The following is an 8,502-nucleotide window of genomic DNA, read 5'->3' on the forward strand; positions in this document are numbered from 1 at the left end:
TTGCTTCTCATGTGTCCCCTGCTGGGAACTGGCCTGCAACCCAGGCATGTGCCCTGACTGGGAATCGAGCCGCGATACTCTGGTTCAAGGCCCGCGCTCAATCCACCAAAGTCTATTTTAATATTTCATTTTCAAAAAATATAATCAAAGAGAACCTTTACTTGGGCTGCTGTTTAAAGAAATCCTCCCTCACACTGAGCTCCCCAATTGCTCACTGTTCCTTAAAGTTTTGGGGCCTAGTGGTATTTTCAGTCCTTTCAATTATAATATTTACCATAAGTTTTGGAGATTTGGCAGAGGCTACCTTCTCCCCAAGAATAGAAATTAAGAAAAAATAATTTTTCTCAATGCTACAGACAGACATTACTGATTTTCTGCAAAATTGTAGCAGATAAATAAATTCATTATCTCCTATCCAATGTAGATGATCTCTGAAGAGCAGTATATTAGATGGATACACTTTATTGAATACTTAAAAGAAATATTCTCCATACTTTCCTTTAGAACAAGGGGTCATAATGGCTTTAAAATAACAAGGATTTACAAAGATAAAATTTTTAATCTATGTAAAAATATTTTTAAGACATTTCCTTTAAGAGACCATAAAATTAAAAGCTATTTGTCAGGGGTGGTTGGAAAAGTGAAGAGGTTGTGTGGGAAGCAATTTCTTGCAATCCTTTCTGGCCTAAAAATAGTTACATGGACTGATGGGAATTTTACCTAATATTTTTTTAAACTTCCATTAACTCATTGTTTTTAAGACCCAGTACTGTAGACCAAACAATATGATAAAGAATATGTGTATTAATATTTGAGGAAGAAAAAGACTTCCTGATCTGAAATGGAAGTGTTCACACATGGTAGGAAGTAGAGGCAGAATGATATATTGAAAATATCTTGGAACCCGGGGTTCAAAAAACATGCATTTGTGTCTTGGCTTAACCACTTGCTCAGTGGTTTTGGTCTAATTACATAAAACCTCTGAGCCTTTGCTACTTCACACATTCATTGAAGATGTGACATTCACTGTGTACTACCTGAGTATTGCTGCAACGATAGCAGAGATAAAGGGGATAACTGGATAGGAACATGTCTTGGTGAACTTCATAGAACTAATTGTACAGACCTTCAAGAAGTCTGGCATTAATGGAAAAGTGAGAGCTGTGCCAAAAGCTCAAAGAACGAGAACATCTTCTAGGATGTTGTTATGGGTTGAACTGTGTCCTCCCAAAATTCATACACTGATGTCCTCTTCATTACTTCAGGCTGTGATCTTATTTGTAAATAGGGTTATTATGTAATTAATTAAGATAGAGTCATACTGGAGAAGGTGAGCCCCTAATCCAAAATGACTGTTGTTTCTGTGAAAAGGGAAAATTTGGCACAGAGGTAGACATACATAGAAGGTAGAAGATCTAAAGAGACAGACACAGGGAGAAGATGGCCATCTACAAGCCAAGGTGACAGACAACAGCAGGATGGGGGTTACCAGAGGGAAAGGGGGGCAGGGAGGTAGCAGAGGGTAAAGAGGAGTAAATTGTGATGCAGGAAGACTTGACTTTGGTGGTGAACACACAATATACAGATGGTATATGATAGAATTATACCCCTGAAACCTTTATAATTTTATCAACAGATGTCACCCCAATAAGTTCAATTTAAAAAGGAAGAAAAAATATAACAGACCCTTCTCTGACAGTCCTCAGAAGGAAGCAATCCTGCAGACACCTTGATTTCTGACTTCTAACCTCCAGGACTGTGAGACATGACATTTATGTTGTTTAAACCATCCAGTTTGTGGCGTTTTGCTATATAGCAGCCTGTGCAGACTAATACAGACAGAAAAGCATAAGCTGGTCTATAGAATAAGCAAAGTAACCAAGAATTAAAAGGATCTTTAGATTTCATTTTATTTTCCTCATTTTGATCCAGTGTCTGAACATAGGACATGGCTGCTACCTAATAGTGAATGACTGTACTATTTTGAATGTAACAAAACACCTAAAGTGGTCTCACTACTATTTTTGCTTAAGATACATAATTACTGTGCTATAATAATACAAAAGTAAAAATGGCAGTGATTTAAGACTAACAACATGGGAAGAAAGATTTACAAATATGTAAAAAAATAATTTTTAATTTTCATGTCTATTAGTATATTTTGTAGAAAGTGAAAACTATTAATATTGCAAGAAGTGTCTTAGAGATAAAATCAGTTTCCTTTGCCCAACTATTCCTACTACTTATTGCTTCCCATAGGGCCTCTGTTGTGGTATCTGTCCTTTGCATATATTTTTACACAGGAAGTAAATAATACATTAATAAATACCCACCATCCCACCTTCAGTGTTTTAAAAGGCTATTACCTCTAGCAGGTCAGAGCCAGTTATAGCAGCTAATTATCATTCTATGAACAACAATAAAACAGGAACAATAAAGGTCATATGTTCTCCCACAAGGGCACTCCCATCACTGGTCACCGCAGCTTTGACTGCCATCAGTAATGAAGAGTGGCTGCACCAGTTAGGTATGGTAATTCCAAGTTCAGGAGCCTATTGAATGATGCATTTGTTTCCCATCAAGGCACCTAGCACAGCATTATAGGAAGTTAGAGTTTGTTATTCCCTCATACATCAAAGTCTGATTGCCAGTGTTATATTATTGACCTGTCCAACTCCTTTTTCATGACTGATCACTTTTGCCACCCAAAGGATTTTCCTGTTGCCCTGTGATAGCAAAGTTCTCAACTGTTCTTTGAAAATTAAAAGTCCCCTTTATGCTTTTCCTGAGCAAATTTTGATTTCATAGGAAGTAGGGGCATCCAGTACTGTAGCAGATGCTGCTTTTGCTACCTTCCATACCTCCCCCCTGCTCTGTTACCAAAGGAAACCCCTACTTTGTTTAGGATTGTAAGACACCCATCATCACATTTAATTTTCCAAGCCACTTCGTAGATTATCAGTAGCTCTGTGATCTAATTCTGACCCATATATAATGGAAGTGCTGTCTTTCCTGGAGCTTACAGAAAGTGTTTTTCTTATTTAAAAAGGACGAATCATTCACTCTTCTTTTTTTGTTTGTTTGTTTTTTCCACTGGCCATAGCTGGGCTTTTTTTTTTCCTCCTGGTATGTGAACAGGATATATGGTAGAGGAACAATGATTTTATGAACATGAAAATGGAAGTACTAAGTTAAGTTGCTGATGGCTAGGTCCCTATGGCATTTCTCAGAGCCAAGCTATTGGCTCTGGTCTGGTTACCTCTGAACTTCTTAAGTGAGAAAAATTGTTCCCTATTACATTTAAGGCACTGGAATTTATGTGGTTTTCTCCTACAGGCACAGGAATGCAATACCAAAGGAGTTCACAGATCCAGAATAGCTGGCCTCTGTAATTGTACTTTGTGTTAGGATAATGAGTTTTTCCACCAATCAATTTCAAGGTTAAAATATTCTATTTTAAAAGTTTAAGTTGGAGACTTTGGATTACTAAAAACTGCATACGTAGAGAACTGGGTCTGTTGTCCTCTTTCCTTCTTCAATTAATCGTGCCACCAAAAACTTTGACAATACAGATGACATAGAGGGTGTCAGGTCTATCTAAGTACATCCCACTCCCATGGTGTGCTGGGCTTCCTTCCTTCCGGGGCCCAAGTCACTCTCTGGATAGAACTGAGTCCTCACAGATATCCCTCTTAATGAATTCCAGAGTGTGAAAGAGAAGCAAGAGAAGGGAAGAAAGAAAAAATGGGCAATAGGCTGTCGATTTCCCCAGTTTGATAATTCAGATGAATAAATCTCAGAAACACACATATGTATTAATGTACTTATGCTTTTTTAATACAGACAACTCCTCTGTATGTCATATTGCTTTGTTTCCTCACTAACTAGTTCATGTATGTTCAGTGGCACAAACCCAGGGAAATGAGCCATGAACACTGGCTGGTGAAAAAATATATATCTTGTGCTCACCTCGGCGGCACATATACTAAAACTGGAATGATACAGAGAAGATTAGCATGGCTCCTGAGCAAGGATGACATGAAAGTTCATGAAGCATTCCACATTTTTCAAAAAAAAATATATATATACCTTGATTTCTGCACTCATAAATATTCCCAAAGGGCATATTCTGATTCCAATAGCTCAAAAGTGACTAGAACCAATTTTTAAAAATAATGTATTGATATGCAAAGGTACTCCTGTGCATTTTATTACATCCCTGAAAGTAATTGCAGTGTCTATCATTCAAGTATGTGGATCATTAAATGTCTATATAATTTAGAGATGGTGATCTTCATATGAATTTTATGAAAGATTAATGGAAAGTAAGTCTTATTCAACTTGGGAAGAATGCTCTAACCATAAAGTTTCTGGAAAATAATTGTTATATTAATGATAAGAAAATTCAACCCATTAGCAAATTCAGCCACTTTGAATGACAAACTCCTGGGATCGAAAGCTGCTGCAGGGAGTAATTACTTATTGCATATCCCACATCTTACTTCACAACTGGTAACTCAACAGATTCAGCACAAACAGAAATAATTCAAAAGGAAGAATGAAAACACATGCTAGAAGCACAAAACACTGTAAGACACACAATAAAATAGTGTGTTGATTCTTATTATGTCCTCCTCAGATCTCTGCTTCCATGTAGGTGACTACTGAATACAGAACAGACTCTGACCAAACTGATGAAGTAAAATTTGCATTTGATTGCCCCCAACTGCTCCCCCATTAGATGCTCATTTATTGCTTTCTTCATGGATTCAAAGCTTGAAATCTAATCTCACCCATTTTTGAACACAAACTCTCAAGTTCTTTATTCCAATCAAAGCAAAAATGGTAGATAATATCTAAAAATCTCCCTCTCCTGGGGATACTTGAATTTTCATCCTGACTAAGATCCAGAGTGAAATGGAAGGAGGGCATTGCCGCCAAGGACCCTGAAGTTGCTCTGATCCAGCAAAGGTTTAAATAATCACTTTAAATACGAAAGCAAGAGCAAAGGAAGGGAGAATCTTTTGTTAGCCTATTACTTATTCTTTAACTGAGGGGAACAAAGAGAGATTTTACTCAAGGTCTACAATAAATATTTATTACCTTATCATGTATCATTGTGTAACAAATTGCCTTCAAACTTAGAAGTTTAAAGTGATTTATTATTTTTTCATGGTTCTGTGGTTGACTGGACACACGTGGGTGATTCTGTCCACAATAGGTCATTAACATGGCTGGTGACAGATGCTGACCGGCCACTAGGAGCCTAGGTGGGTTTGTTGACTAAAGAGCCTACACATGTCCCTCTCTGTGCCTTGGACTGCTTACAGCCAGATAGCTCGATTCTCCAAGCAGGGCCCCAAGAATGAGTATTTCCAAGACCCAGGAAGAAGTCGTAGTGCTTCCTATGACTTAGCCTCAGAAGTCACAGAATGTCACTTTTGCCACATTCTATCGGTCAAGTATCCCAGAAGCAAGGTTAGCTTTAGACTCTATATTTTGATGTTAGAGTGGCAAATGACATTGCAAGGAACATATCGGATGAGATATATTTATATATTATCTTAGGAATGTGCAATTTCCATTCTCTGGTTACTTTAAAAAAGTGGATTCTGTATTATAATGATGGGCCCATAGCTATTTCACTAGAAGCTATATTTTCCAGCTTTTTTCTTTTTAGAATCTTTAAACAAATTTGAGGTGTGGAGAAAAGTCATAACAATGACACAGAATTTCCTTGTGTCCCGCACCCTATTTCCCTTGATGTTAACAGTACGATTATCAAGAGCAGGGAACTAACACTGGTACAATATTGACTCAGCTACAGATCTACATAGTTCAAATGCACCACATTTCCCTACAACGTTCTACTTTCACTCTAGAATCCTAGAAAAGATTTTATGTTGCACTGAGTGACTTCTCCTTAGTCTCTTTAGTCTTTCTTGGCCTTGCTATTTTTAAAGAGCACTGATCAGTTATAAGTGATCCAGCTTTTTTTCTTTTGTTTTAAAGGTGCCTATACCACGAGATCAAGTTCAACTCCAGGAATGTGAGTGGAAGAGATATGTGCACCTTCCATTCTTAAATGTGGATCCTGCTTGCCTGCCACAGACTTCTCTGACCCTGTTTCCACAAGCCTGGAAATGGTGAGGATCAGAGTGAGCACAGAATCCCCATGTGGGTGACAGAAGAATGTACCTGTCAGCCCTGAGCTTTGTGTCCTGGAGTTATTCCATGAACAAAAAAATCTATTTTAATGGAGTCATTGTATTTTTGGGTCTCACCATTATAGCAGCTTGTGCCAACTGGAGATATTATTCCCTCATCTCCCTGGAGTGAGTACACTAATCAAGTGGCTACTAATCTAATTTCTGCTTGAATCAACTAAGATAGGAGACAGTGACATAGTGTATAATAGAATACATTGCTGAATTATTAAGAAAATTACATATATATTTACTCTTACAAAATCTGTGAACCTGCTATATCATTAATCATCTTTCCCTTTTTCACCTATAATAAATAACTTCAACGGTTTTCTCAAGGGGTATAGGTGAGTGTGGTTTGGGCAAGCAGCGAGAGAAAGGAGATAATAAATGGGAATTACTATTTTAATAATTCTTAAGTATTCTATAATCTCAAAAATGTGATTTTGTAAACAGAAACAATAGCACTTTGAAGGCAAAGTGCACTTTGAAGGCAAAGTGCTATTGTTTCTGTTTACAAAATTTTTGAAACAAATTCTGCTTATATATTTTTTGCTACAAGTTACAATTTTCTTCAATAAAGCTAAAACACAATATTCAGGAGTGGGAAAAAGTAGGTTTACAGTTGTTCGAATGAAAAGAAGACAAATAATACAATAATCAATCAATCAATAAGAATAGACTGTTTTGTGTACTTACCTCATTTGCCCACCCCGTATATACTTGACTTGCTGAAATTTCACCTGTACTTTAATTTTTCCACATGCAACTTTTAATCTAGTCTGTCATGGGTACTAGAAGGAGAAGAATTTTCTCAATTCCATTGTTAATTCAGAACAAGAATAATCTGTTTATTGTGTAACTGCAAATGGAGGCCGTGTAGTTGTCCAGCAAAGAAATTAGCGATGCCACCTCTCCTCGGTTTAGAAACCAGTCTAAACTCTAACTTAGGTCATGAGAGAAATACTTCATTTCCACATTAGAATTTTGTGAAAGGGGAATTTTAAGAGAACTGCTTTATTTCTTTGGCTACTGAGTACTACACATAATGAATTAACAAGGAAAGATAATTGTATGTATTTCATTCTGTGCCTGTCTATACCTACTCTAACTTTTCAACCCCAAACATAATTATCTATCCATCCCATAAATTACATATATAATGCCTTTGGCCAAAACATGTAATTTAGCCTGGCCAGATTAGAGAGCTAGGGCAGAATGCTCAGCCGCAGGCGAGGGCTCGGGAAGTCACGCAGCAGTGGCAGGGGTCCCAGGGAGACTGAGAAACCGAGACTGTATTTTTGTGACCAAACCATCATCTTCTCTCACCTTCCCCCTCCCAGCACTATCTAAGTCTGGGATACTTTCATTCTATCCTGTTATCATGGCTTTACTTTGTCTCACTGAAGGTTTTAAAGTTGTGTTATTGTGGTATAACTGACATACAAAGAACTACACACATGTAACACCTACAACTTGGTGAATCTTGACACGCGCAAACACTCATGATACCATCACTGCAATCACACTGACATGCCGAACACCTCCCAAAGTTTCCTCAGGATCCTTTTTCTTTTTTTAATAGTCGACTAACTCAACATTAGTTCTACCACAATGAGATACCACTTTACACCAGTCAGGATGGCTATCATAAACAAAGCAATAAACAACAAATGTTGGAGAGGTTGTAGGGAAAAGGGGTCCTTAGTTCACTGTTGGTGGGATTGCAGACTGGTACAACCATTATGGAAAACAGTATGGAATTTTCTCAGAAAAATAAAAATCGACCTGCCTTTTGACCCAGCAATTCCACTGCTAGGATTATATCCCAAGAATCCTAAAACATCAATTTCAAAGAACCTATGCACCACAATGTTCACAGCAGCACAACTTACAATAGCCAAGAGTTGGAAGCAACCTAGGTGCCCATCAGTAAATGAATGGATCAAAAAATTGTGGTGCATATACACAATGGAATTCTATGCAGCAGAGAGAAAGAAGGAGCTACTACCCTTTGCAACAACATGGATGGAACTGGAAAGCATTATGCTGAGTGAAATAGGCCAGGCATTGAAGGACAAATACCATATGATCTCACCTTTGACAGGAAGCTAAACAACAAAACAAACAAACAAACAGAATAAAAACAAAGACACTGAAATAGAGAACAAGTGGGCAGCGAGCAGAGGGGAGAGGGAAGGGAATTTAAGGGGAAAAATGGGGAGGGATTTTGAGGAACAAGTATGAAAGACACAGGGATGAGGACGGGGGGGGGGATGGGAGGGAGGTGGGGAGA

The 8,502-nt window shown here is 37.8% G+C and overlaps 1 non-coding gene across 1 annotated transcript; it reads left to right on the top strand.

The window, feature by feature from the left end:
* The first annotated feature begins 3,961 nt into the window (after positions 1 to 3,961).
* LOC119061631 (U6 spliceosomal RNA) lies at positions 3,962 to 4,068 on the top strand. Its single transcript, XR_005084822.2, has one exon. It is a non-coding gene; the product is annotated as a U6 spliceosomal RNA (small nuclear RNA).
* Positions 4,069 to 8,502: the final 4,434 nt, after the last annotated feature.

Source organism: Artibeus jamaicensis, unplaced genomic scaffold, assembly GCF_021234435.1.
Source record: "Artibeus jamaicensis isolate MK-2021 breed Jamaican fruit bat unplaced genomic scaffold, CSHL_Jam_final scaffold_369, whole genome shotgun sequence".
Lineage (NCBI taxonomy): Eukaryota > Metazoa > Chordata > Mammalia > Chiroptera > Phyllostomidae > Artibeus > Artibeus jamaicensis.